Here is a 10,297-nt window from a genome sequence, read left to right as displayed (position 1 = left end):
TATCCCCATTTTCCCCATTTTTCTTTCATAATATCTGTCTAGCCCTCTCTTGAGCTCCTTCTTCCACTTTACCCCTGGGGTTCTTTGTATAGTCTTCACACCTCCCTTCTCAGTTAAATACCCCCATTTTTTGAATTTCCCCCTTGGTAACATCTGTTTCCTACTATCCCTGTCCCTCAGGTCTTTTTTCCCTTTACCTCCACTGTGGTTCCTTTCCATTGTCCTGGCTCCTGCAGTTACACGAGGATATAAACTCCCATATAAGGATTTGGTGGTAAAATTCACAAATGACAGAAAACATATATTTCTTGCTTTTCCAAGTCTGTGTTACTTCACAGTATAACAGTTTCTATTTCCATCCGTTTACCTGAAAAATTCATGATTTTACCTTTTCTTTTTAACCTCTGAGTAGAATTCCATTACATAAATGAACTACATTTTCATTATTCATTCATCAGATCAGTTGAAGGACATTTAGGTTGTTTCCATTTTTTAGCTATTATGAAAAGACCAGGAGCAAACATAGTTGTACAAATACCTCTGCAGGAGGAAGAGTCTTTGGGCATATGCCAAGGAATGGCATAACCCAATCATATGTTGAATTCATTTTTAGTTTTGTAGGAGTTTCCATACTGCTTTCCATAGTGGTTGCACAAGGTTGCAATCCCACCAACAGTGAATGAGTGTCCCCTTTCCCAACATCCTCATCAACATTTGATGTCATTTGTTCTCTTAAACTTAGCCAGTCTTACCGTGGTAAGATGAAATCTTAAAGTGGTTTTTTACTTAAATTCCCTAACTACTAAGAATGCTAAACAGTTTTTAAGGTTTCTTATACATTTTTATTTCTTCTTTTGTGAACTCTCTATTGAGATCCATAGCCCATCTTTAATTGGGTCATTTGTTTCTTGATTCTTTGATTTACTTCTTTTTTAAAAATATTTTCTCTATTATTTTATTTTATGTGTATGAATGTATTGCCTGCATATAGGAATGTGTACCCTTGTCCTGCAGTGTCTGCAGAGGTCAGAAAAGGACTTTGGATTCCCTGGAACTGGAATCATGGAGGGGTGTTGAGACTCTAACATGGGTCCTCTGAAAGAACTGTCAGTGTTCTTAAACTCTGATCCATCTCTCCATCCCAATTTATTTCTTTTAAATGCGGATAAAAATAGTCCTTGAGCTTCCTTTTCAGTCTCTTCTGAAGAGACTATGAATCCCAAGACCACAAAGAAAGGACCTTGATATCCTCCAAAACATGTGACAAATCTGCCAAGATTACCCAAAACTTCCAATAATAGAAACAGAATGCACAGAAATAATTATGCAACAGAACACCTTGAAATACAGAACTATTGTCCAAAATCTATATGTTTATCACATGTTGATAAGACAGTCTGAAGGAGCTGTTAAGAAAATATGTGATGGTTCTAAAACTTTCAGTCTAATAACCTCTAGCAAATTTTATTATTTTTGTTTTGTCTTAACTCAAAGTAACTATCTATGACAGAATTCTGTACATAAAATGGTCATTAAAAACAGAGATTGAACCAAAGACAAGCCAATGGAAACAGAAATATCTAAAAATACAGTGTTCTGCAATGAGCTGTTGCATATTCCTTGGTATGATTTAGTCCTATTTGTCCTGACACAATTATTGATAGCCACATAAATTATTATAAAAGTATTGAAGAAAACATAGGTGCTCAAGAGCTTTTATGATTCTGAACAAAAAGGAACTTCAAATAAGATACGTATTGATTTGCATAGTTCAGGAGTTATGTTTCCAACTAAATATCTTCCACAAAGGAGCTATTTAAAAGAAATTGGATCTGCATAAGGCTGAAGCCAGCAATATTCAGGAAAGGGTAAAGGAGGAGATCAAGTTGTCCTACTCGTCAATAATGAACTGTTCATTACTGACAGATTCAAGGATAGGAACAATTATTGCCTTCATTTGATTACTCCACTGGTGAATCATTGAGCTCAAATACATAGTTCCAGTATAATGGTCATACCGATAGAATGAGTAAATTAAATGGGACACAAAACGCAAGTAAATTTAGTCTACCTCATAAGGGGTTAGTAGGGATGAAGGAGAAGAGTTTGATTGGGACAAAATGGAGATAAAAGAGGGTATGGAGAGAAAACCAGAATATACTATATACATGGGTGAAATTATTAAATAGCAAGTTTTGCCAAAATAAAGACGTTGAAGATAAATTGGAACCAAACAAAAGTTCTTCCTAAATTTCTCTTAGTATTAGAAAATGAAGTTAATTTCTAAAGAAAGCAATATTATGTAGTAATGAACAGTAAGAACAAGTCTAAATTTAAGGATATTGAAATCATAATAAAAATTTGTGATTCTAAAGTTAGAGATATAATTATTTGACAGTGGTGATATCTGAACATCAGACATAAAATTAACCATAAAAATGAAACTCTTTTTCTAAAGGACCTTTATAAATAATTATAGTAATTGATCAATAAGGAATTGAGAAGGTTCTCTGTAAAGACTGCCACTTTGTGGTCACTTAGAGTGTTTCATAAAGATATAATTTTACTCAGATATCATAACCCATGAGAACCAATGGGTTGATGAAACATCACTAGAGATTGACTTGTTTTGGAACAAAATTCAGTTATGGAATCTTGGATGTTGGTAATCACTGCAGCCTGAAAGATATTCCAGTACAGTTAATGATATCATATTTTAAGACTTACTGATATAGGTGTGTTCAAAGCATTTCTTTTGGGAAATTTTCCTCAAATAAAGGCACAAAGACTGAATAGTATTGAATATGTGGAATTGGAGTTAATTTAATCTTATAAATTAGTGCACACAGTACTAAGCACTCTTGATCTTATTATTATTGTTGTTGTTCTTCTTATTATTAAACAGATGGAAGAAAAGATTAAGAGAAATTATATGAACAGTGGAAAAGCCCAAATTCAAAATTATGTGTTTGTATTATGGGTTTTGGATATCCTCAATTTCAAAGGAAAAAAACCAAACAAACAAGAATTAGCCTGGCCTTTTAGCACATGCTTTTAATCCCAGCACTCAGGAGGCAGAAACAGGCAGATCTCTGTGAGACTGTGGGCTGCTTGGTCTCCATAGTGAGTTCCAGGCCAGTTGGGGCTACAGGAAGACCATGTCTCAAAAAACAAACCAAGAATTAGGTTTGGGGATATAAACAAATTTTTAAAAGTGAAATCGTTAAAAAACATAACTTAAAATTACACCCAACTTCTTGGTCATCCTATGTGTGCCTGTTTGATGATAATATATGAACAACTGTATTTCAAGCAATTAAAAAAATTTACATTGTTTGGGAAATATGTCAGATATAGAAATTCACCCAAAAGTACATCATGATAAACGGGTATAATTAAAATGTAGAATTTTAAAATCATATTTTCATCTTAGAAATCTTCTCATCTTATCCATCTCAGACAATAGTTATAAATGCTGCAGTTTTCTGAATGTCTTTTTTTCTCAGTATTACACAAGTTGCACAAAATGTGGATTAGAATGTGAGATAGGTGGTAAGAAAGTCTACATTGATTAGTTACTTAGTAATTGCTATGAAGAATGCATAACATATTTCAGCTTTGATGAGATTACTGAAAGAAAATTGCCAGATTACAGAGCTAGTACTCAATATATAACTTGATGACTTCTAGACTATCTTAATATTTTAAATAATGCTTGGATGTTAACATCCTGGGACTACTGGACAAGAATAGATTTCATATTTAGATGAAAACAGTCTTCATAGTTCATGTATAGAGCACAAAAGATCGTGATTAAAGATCGTAGTCATGGAAATGGAAGAGATGCAGGACTTTTAATGTATGGCCTCTTATTGTCAGGTTCTTGAGCCATTTCTTAGACTGTCTTCAGAATGAATTTAAGTAGTTATTCCAGGGTCATTGAATTAGTTTACAGAAGAGGAGTTTAGTACAAATTTTTGAGACTGTCCATTGACTCACTCTCTGGCTTCTAGTTTGGTGACTCATCTCTAATCACCTGAACATCCCATGACTGTGGAAGAAAATAAAGCACATTAAAACTATAGATTAGCATCAAAGAAACAGAGGGAAAATAGAAGAGTAAACACTAATTAAACAGACTCAAAAACATGACACTGGACACATCAAAAACACCCCTACTGAGATGACAGCTAAACTCTTCTAGAAGCACTGATCCTTTCCCTATAACGTCCACACTGGAAACCCAGGGAAAGTGTCAGCAGAAGATAATCTGAGACCTGGCTGAAGAATTTCTCTACCTGCAAGGGAAAGACTTTGAGTCAGAATGGCAGAATGTCACTCATTGTGAAAACCTGAAGAAGTCATAATTCAATGAAATTAAAAACACCCTGGTTTACTGATAAGCAGCGGCAGGTTTTGGAGGTGTCAGGTCCAAGACGTGCTGGTGGAGAGGTTCCTGGTGCCTAGAGACAGACAGAGATTACGTAGAGTAATTAATTACAAGCGCTGGTTATCTCATGAACAACACACCTATTTGTCAGGCAAACGACACATAGGTCAGTGCAAAAAGTGAAATATATATCTCAAAGAAACTTTTGTCATTGGAAGCCATAAAACCAAGCAGTCAAAGAAAGAAAAGCAAGGAGGCATAAAGACAGACAGAATCTATAACCAGGCAAGTGATGACACAAACTGAACTCTTGCCCTGTTTTCTTTCCTTCAATTTTAAATGTCCCTTGTTTAACATGTAATCTTGTGGACCATGTCTGCCCTGCCCTTTTCTACCTTTTCACCCCACCACTCATCTTTTTGAGGCAAATTCTCCCATCTACCTCAGGTTGGTCTGGGATGGGGGTAAGTAGTTACTGTGCTTTGGCTTCCTGAGTGCTGAGATTGTTTTACGTTGTCTGATTACATTTTTTATTTCCTGTTCTTTTCACTAAACCTTTAGTGGATATTCTCTTATGTCTAAAACTCTCCACAGTTTGTTTCCAAGAGATCCTGGCAATCTGTGTAAGGATTTGTTCTGTCACCATCCCATCTTCCTGATTTTTTTTAATCTGAGTGTGCTCAAAAGTATTTTCTTTGTGCAAAATCATTTTTTTTATTTTATTAAATACTGAGTTTATTTCACATGTATATTTTTGTCTCCCTACCATTTCCATGTCTGAACACCACTATGACTACAGCCTATCATAATATTCCATACATACTTAAAATCAAGTAAATGGTGGAGTTCCCTCCTTAGAAACTAAATAAGCATTTTAGGCAACACATTTTTGGCAATAAAACCTGGACAACATTTATCAAATACAGTAGGGGAAGTTCTCACTTTGCATTATAAAATGAACAACCAGGTATCAACTATTACAGAAATGAAGTAAGAGAGAATATTTCAAATGGTTTGAACTATTTTCTTAAAGAGACTTCCTCTACTGCCAAGGATCTTGAATAGCCTCCTGGTCAGTCATTCAGAAGCAATTCTTCACATAATTGATGAACTTGGCTTCCACTTTGGGAAGAAAACAGCCTTTTACTATACTTGCATACATTTTTGGTTTAATGTTTTCTACAAAACTAGGTCCTTTTGGTGTTTTAGAAGGTTTTTTTTTTCCTGTTTTTTGAAAGATTCTTGACATTTTGATCTTGGTGTTGATGGTTTTAAGTCTTTTCCATTCTGGTTTGATTTTTGCACATTTTTGGCTGGAGAATCTTGGATAGATTTCTTCACTGGGGCTTTTCCTTCAATTTCCTCCCCATCATTATCATTATCTTCATCATCATTGTCATTTTCATCTTCATCATCAACCTCATCATCTCCATTATGGTCGCTGGCTGTCGCTGCTCTCCTCTGGCTATGGTTGCTCTCCTGCTCTCTCAGTTCCTCCAATCAGTCGTCCAGTCCGGACCCCAGGGCTGGTGAGGAGTCTGTGCCAGCGTGGTCACATTCAGACACAGAAGACCAGGTTCAGGGACACAGATCTGCTTTATTGCAGGAAAGTACGGGCTTATATAAGGGTAATAGTCCAATCATAACACAGCATATGGGATCCCTTATTAGCATGGCAGACTAGTATCCTATTACAATCTAGTGAGCCAGATGCCTTATTAGCATAAGTTTCAATTTCTCTAAGTTTCTGGTTCCTGGAAACCATGTGACTTACATAGTTTTCTCTCTGATAAGAAACAGGAAGCACTGCATTCCTGCATGATAGGAATGTAAGGCAAAAGGCAAAATCAGTCACAAAATTTTCCTTAACGCTCCATCAACAAGTTTTACTTTTTTTCTATGGAACCTTGCTACTACCTCCAGGGGCAGACCGCTTTCGAGATATACTTAAGAGATTTACATCCTCCTCCTCTTCATCTTCTAACTCTGCATCTTTCTCCACAGCTACTAAGTTCTGTCCAATAATATGTACAGGCCCTGAATGACACTTCAACTTTGAGACAACAGGTGGCATAATTTCAAATCCCTCAATAATCCAGGGAACTCTTTAGAAATGGTTGAAATTTTAGAATGGTTGAAAATTTACCAATAAATTCTCCTGTTGTTCATGCTGCAAGCCCATGGTAGTGATGGCTATCACTAACGATTAGTAGGCATCTATATAGGTAATAGGTATCTATGTGGATATTTGAAAATCATGTAAGTTTTAATAATTTGGCAGAGGGAAATTTCCACCTAGCTAAGCACCCGGGGACATGTTTGCAGTGTTTTCTTAGCCTGTCTATGCTATCACTCTGTATCTCCATATTCATCAGCATTCCATCACTGCCTACTGTTTACTGAAGCTAGCCCTCAGTCATTCTTCCTGAAATGCAGTCATTTATACATTATTGAAGGAGCAAGAGGTCCAGGCCCCTCCTATTTTGTAAGGTGACCCCGACAAGGGAAGACAGGGAACTCTCAAGATGTTCTACAGCAGTTTATAATCCTTTTAAGTCCGAATCAATAGCTATACTAAAGGCATTATAATTTTTGTACTGTAGGATCAGTGCTGATGTTCCTAACCCTAGGGTGCCAGCAACACTGATCCCCAAAAGAATGGTGCCAGCAATCACACAGCTGCCCCCTTATGGCATGAATGTTCCAATGGGGAAAGCTTAAGGTCCATCTCATCCCCTGAATAAAGTTGACTCTTGGGGTTAGCTGGGATAGCAGTCTCCATGAGGGGGCAGAACGGTTGAGAGTGATTAAGTGGACACAAGGAGTGATCCCAAAAGAACAAGCCCATCAGGCATCAGGAGGAGGTCATAAGTAAGATTCATTAGAGGGGAGGTCGGGGTTCTGGTTCCGGGGTTTGCAGCATTGAACTGCCTTCTCCATGGACTGGGTTTCTGGTTTTGTCACCATCTTTGAGGCTGATACTTCTGGAGTCGGCTGCATCACAGGCAACTCTGATGTTTCAGGCAGGGATCCAGATGGGGGCTGGAACACTATCTGGAAAGACACAAGCATAGCCTTGCCCTTGTGTTAGCAATAAGTGTGGGCCCTTCCATTCTCCTGTGAGGGGGTCCTTCCATCTCACCATGGGGGCAGGGTGGGAGTGGGATGAGTGAATGCCCCCCAATGCTTTATTGCTGGTGGGAGGCCATTGGAGTCAAATTTTTAAAAATTTAGGGCAAATAAAGCTTGTTGTATAACAAAATTGGGATCCTTATAGTGGGGGCCTTTGTCAGTCAGGTCCCCTCCCCCTCAGGTCCCCTCCAGAGTGCTGGGCACTGCCAGCTTGCAGCTCGGCTCTGGGGGCCACTGCAGCTGTGGGGTTGTGGCCCATGGAGGACAAGGTCAAGAGACCCGGTGGTGACGCCCGAGTGCGGACCAAGGCAGCCGAGCGGTGGCCGCAACGGCAGGGACCCTGTGCTCCTGACTGGACAGCTGGACTGGGGCAGGTGCCATTGAGGCGCTAACGAGGAGTCCAGGAGGCAGTGGCCGGAACTCCCCTCTACAGTGTCCACGACAGCAAGATGCAGGCCAGGGTCTGGGCCTGTTCAGCTCCCACGCGATGGGCTTGACCAGCGGGCAGTGGCAGGGGTGCCTCCTCCTGTCTGCTGGATGGGCACAGCTGGCTGCTGTGCTATGGCTTCCTCTACCTGGTGCTCTATGTGCAGGTGTCCCAGTCCAAGCCCTGTGAGCAGAGCGGCTCCTGCTTTTTGGGCCGCTGTGTCAACTCCACCTGCTTGTGAGCCCTGGGCTGGGTGGGGGACCAGTGCCAGCACTGTCAGGGCAGGTTCAAGTTAACAAAACCTTCTGGATATTTAACAAATGATCCAATTAACTATAAATATAAAACTAAATGTACATGGCTAATTGAAGGCTATACCTATACAGTGTTAAGATTTAATCATTTTGTTACAGAACGTAGCTGGGATCATATGTATGTTTATGATGGAGATTTTACATATGCACCTTTAATAGCTGTACTTACTGGTTTGATTGTCCCTGAAGTAAGGGGAAATGAAACTGTGCCTGAAGTTGTTACAACATCTGGCTATGCACTATTACACTTTTTCAGTGATGCTGTATATACTCTAACAGGTTTTAACATTTTTTATTTAATCGTTTTTTTTTCCTAACAATTGCTCTGGTCATGGAAAGTGTACAACTAGTGTCTCTGTTGTAAGTCAAGTGTATTGTGACTGTGATAAATACTGGAAGGAGGAAGCATGTGATATTCCTTATGGTAAAGCCAATTATGGCAGTCCAGATCATGGCTACTGTGACCTAACAGGAGAAAAACTGTGTGTCTATAATCATAGGTGGCAAGGTCCTGATTGCTCTTTGAATGTTCCTTTAACTGAGTCTTACTGGATTTTGTCTAATGTTAAGCCCTTTTGTCCTTCTGTAGGTCGTGTAGGTCACATAATGCAGTTTTACATGGGAAGTTTATGTGGATGATTGGTGGATGCCCTAATAGGGCATCAAACCCTATATTTTGAACATTGGCACATCTATTGTGCTCTGTTTGTTGTTCACACTTATCTTGATAAGCAGCCTTCCATAAGAGGAAGTCGCCTCCCTGCAAACAGGCGCGGGCAATATGTTGCCAATCATAGGGGGTATTGGCCACATGGCTAATTCTAACTAAAAGTTGACTAAACCAGGGGGAATGGATACCATCCTCAAGTGCCACCTTTCACAATCTATTATTGCAACAGGGTATACCATTACAAAGATGCTTATCAGAGTTATTGCTGCTTGGAAACTAAGAGTCATGCCTATATGCCATTTTTACTCAGTCACTGCTGTGGTAGAAACTGAAAGAGGTAATAGTTGTGGGATTTCAGTTACACACAGCTGGTTATTGAGCTTTTCATTAAAGGGGAAGCTGTGCAGCACAGCTCCAAACCTCTCTGAAATTTTATTCCAGACTTTGTTGTTTTGTTTGCTATGTTATATCTATGCCATTACCATTGGTAGTACAGCACCACTTCATACAGTAATGGAATCAGAGATGCACTCTCTTCTTGTCTCCCTCACCTCTCTCTCATCTTTAGCAATCCATCTGTCATGTCTGACTTGGAAACTCTTATTTTTTAAGTTTATTTACCAGACTTCCTGTTCTAGTAATATATAAAAAATTCTTTATCTTTATTTTTTGTATGCATGTGGTAAACTAATTTCCTTGAAAAATAATTTATTGATGCTATGAGAATGTATGTATAAAATTCTCTAGTAAGACAACATTTGTAAAGAAATGATCTGTGCCATAATCAAAGAGCTGCCAAGATTATTACTACACTTACTTGTCAGAAAGCTTCTTTGAATCCTAGATTTTTATTAAGCTTGATGTATAAGGTACACTTCAATGCTCTTAGGAAAATAATCACTGTACATTGAACTAATTTTATTAATAGTGATGTAAATAACAATAAATATGTTTTACAATTTTTGTCCTTAATTATACAAATATTAATGATGCATTGAAAATTTAATTCCAGTACATTAAAATTATGTATTGTGGCCATTATATATTCTTGTTATATATTGGAGTTTTGGTATTTATTTTAAGGGTTTTTTCAAAGGAGTCATGATTTCATTACCAACAAGCTTTCATGAATTTTCATTTAAAAAGTCTACTTGACGCTAATTTCTGATAATCAATCAATTATAAGTCTACTTCTGGTTTTGTACACTTAGATATTGATTTTTACTCACCACAGTTGAGCCAAAATTGGGCAAAAAATATCAGTGTCCCTTATATCTGGTGCAGTAAAGCTGTCAGCACTCAATGCAATAACAAACCTCTTGAGAACTCGTAACATTATTGATCTGAGGTAAATGTGCCATATT

At 38.1% G+C, this 10,297-nt stretch overlaps 2 pseudogenes; one reads left to right on the top strand and one right to left on the bottom strand.

The window, feature by feature from the left end:
- Positions 1 to 5,409: 5,409 nt before the first annotated feature.
- LOC103725499 lies at positions 5,410 to 6,572 on the bottom strand (annotated as a pseudogene).
- A 1,207-nt stretch (positions 6,573 to 7,779) lies between these two features.
- On the top strand, positions 7,780 to 8,943 carry LOC103725488 (annotated as a pseudogene).
- Positions 8,944 to 10,297: the final 1,354 nt, after the last annotated feature.

Source organism: Nannospalax galili, unplaced genomic scaffold (genome assembly GCF_000622305.1).
Source record: "Nannospalax galili isolate Female #2095 unplaced genomic scaffold, S.galili_v1.0 scaffold10, whole genome shotgun sequence".
Taxonomy (NCBI): domain Eukaryota; kingdom Metazoa; phylum Chordata; class Mammalia; order Rodentia; family Spalacidae; genus Nannospalax; species Nannospalax galili.
The sequence above is the reverse complement of the archived record's forward strand: the minus strand, read 5'-3'. Positions and strand labels throughout refer to the sequence as shown.